This window comes from Oryx dammah, unplaced genomic scaffold (genome assembly GCF_014754425.2).
Source record: "Oryx dammah isolate SB20612 unplaced genomic scaffold, SCBI_Odam_1.1 HiC_scaffold_3091, whole genome shotgun sequence".
NCBI lineage: Eukaryota > Metazoa > Chordata > Mammalia > Artiodactyla > Bovidae > Oryx > Oryx dammah.
Genome location: NW_024073134.1, coordinates 1,199 through 4,004, shown reverse-complemented (window position 1 = coordinate 4,004; position 2,806 = coordinate 1,199). Strand labels below are relative to the sequence as shown.

Here is a 2,806-nt window from a genome sequence, read left to right as displayed (position 1 = left end):
ATTTGCCATGAAATGATGGGGCCAGGTGCCATGATCTTAGTTTTCTGGATGCTGAGTTTTAAGCCAACTTTTTCATTCTCTTCTTTCACTTCCATCAAGAGGCTCTTTAGTTCTTTGCTTTATGCCATGAGTGTGGTGTCATCTGCACATCTGAGGTTATTGATATTTCTCCTGGCAATCCTGATTCCAGCCTGTGCTTCATCCAGCCTGGAGTTTCGCATGATGTACTCTGCATATAAGTTAAATAAACAGGGTGACAATATACAACTTTGACGTACTCCTTTCCCAATTTGGAACCACTCTGTTGTTTCATGTCTGGTTCTAACTGTTGCTTCTTGACCAGCATACAGATTTCTGAGGAGGCAGGTCAAGTAGTCTGGTATTCCCATCTCCTTAAGAATCACCCACAGTCTGTTGCGATCCACACAGGCAAAGGCTTTGACGTAGTCAATAAAGCGGAAGCAGACGTTTTTCTGGATCTCTCTTGCTTTTTCAATGATCCAATGGATGTTGGCAATTTGATCTCTGGTTCCTCTGTCTTTTCTAAATCCAGCTTGAACATCTGGAAGTTCACGATTCATGTATTGTTCAAGCCTAGCTTGGAGAATTTTGAGCATTACTTTGCTAGCATGTGAGAGATGAATGCAATTGTGCAATAGTTTGAACATTCTTTGGCACTGCTTTTCTTTGGGATTGGAATGAAAACTGACCTTTTCCAGTCCTGTGGCCACTGCTGAGTTTTCCAAATCTGCTGGCATATTGAGTGCAGCACTTTCACAGCATCATCTTTCAGGATTTGACAGACTGAGCCAAAAGGACATAGGAGCCAATAAATTGGATATAATCTGAGAATATGAATAAGATAGTAACACAGCATAACTCATTAAAAAAATAAAAATCCACGGATCCATAATGATAAAAATAATGAATGAAGAAGGCAAAGTTCTTCTTTACATCTGAATGTTAACTAATACATATAGATGGTATTATTGATATAAAGTTGGAAAATTAGTAGATGCCCAAAGTGGTAAGTGCACTGATAAGGAAAAGAGTATTTACACAATATCAAAATAACTTCCCTTAAGATATTAATTATGATGGGAAAAGTGTATCTTTGTAGTGAAACAGTGGACACCACTTTAACCCACTTACCAAGTTTAACATCATCAAAAATGTGGTAAAGTAACATCGTGTGCTACCTGGTAACACATGCTAAGAAGGTCTGTGGTATAATTAAAAAAAACATGTTTGGTCTGGCATTAGATCTCTTCAAACCCTTGGAATTACCTGACTGATAGTCTTCTTATATTCGTAACAAGCCCCTGCCAAGCATACCTGAGCTCATGCTAATGCAGTCTCATGGGGGAGAAGGCCTCAAATAGCTTCAGGACTGGGGCTGGCTGCCAGGAAAACCAACTGGGTGATTAGAGGGTCAGAACATTCAGCCCCGCCACTGGATAAGGAAGAGGGGCCTGGAGATTGAGTCCAATCAACAATGGCCAATAATTTAATGACCCATCCCTACATACTGAAAAGAAAATCAGATTGAGGGAACTTTTGGGTAAAGGTGATCTACTATGTGCTGGGATGGTGTTGCCACAGAGGGTGGACAAGGAAGTTTTGTGTCCCCCGCATCTCACTCCTTGCCCTTTGTATCTCTTCTAGTAGGCTATTTCTGAATGCTATCCTTTATAAACATACAGCTATAATCTTAAGTATGGCACTTTCCTGAGTTCCGAGTCATTCCGGCAAATCACTGAACCTGAGTGGGGAACCCTTGCATTTGCAGTCAGCCCGAAACACATGTGGCTAGCCTGGGGCCCCTTCTTACGGCTGGCATCTTAAGTGCGGACCACACTGTACAACAGGGTCCCTAACCTCGGGGTCTGCACTCACTCCAGGCAACTAGTGTCAGGACTGAGCTGGACCGTGGGACACCCCAGCTGGTGCAGAGGTGAAGAACTGATGGTCCTCTGTAAAGCCAAACGAGGTCGAAAGAACGTTTGTGGTGTTCCTGCCAAAAGCGCCTAACTTGAATCTATTCAAGAAAAACATTCTACAAGATAACTGGCCTGTCTCCTTCCAAAATACATGTCAAGAAAGATAGAGAAGCACTGAGAAGCTACTCCACAATTAATGGAAACTAACAAGATAGGACAAATACATGCAATATGTAACCTTGAGTTAGAGCCTTGAACAGAGGGGGAAAAAAAATCACTGCAAAGGACTTTCATGGGACAACTGACCAAATTTGTCTATGGAATGTCAGCTAAGAGCTTTGTATCAAAAAATTTCCAGATTTTGATAAAAGTATAACAGTTGTGTAAGACAATATTCTTGTTAGGAAATATGTATAGCAATTGCTTCTCAGCCTTTTAGCTAAGATCAAGTGCAGTATCTGTTCTTATCAGAAAATACATATAGTAAAAATGTCTCCAAATGGCTCAGAAAAAAATAATATGCATGCATTACTTACAGAAAAAGAAACTAATAAAGCAAATGGGGCAAAATATAAACAATTAGAGAATCTGGGTAGAGGGTATATACCCAAGTTTCTGATACTGGTCTTGCAACTTTTCTATAAGCTTGAAATCATATAAACATAACAGAAAAGAAAAAAGGAAATAACCAACTAGATTTGCCAAATTATATGCTGGCTTTTTTCCACGAAGTGGAATATCGAAAGATTATTAGAGCATTTAACAAAGATACAGCAGTTCCCAAACTCTGTTCCCTAGGACACAATTACAACATGACGAATGTTTCAAAATTGGTAATTTATTAAAATTAGGGCAGTAGCTATTGT

At 39.9% G+C, this 2,806-nt stretch overlaps 1 pseudogene; it reads left to right on the top strand.

Annotated features, from left to right (window-relative positions):
- The first annotated feature begins 2,359 nt into the window (after positions 1–2,359).
- Positions 2,360–2,492, top strand: LOC120859784 (annotated as a pseudogene).
- The last annotated feature ends 314 nt before the right edge of the window (positions 2,493–2,806 follow it).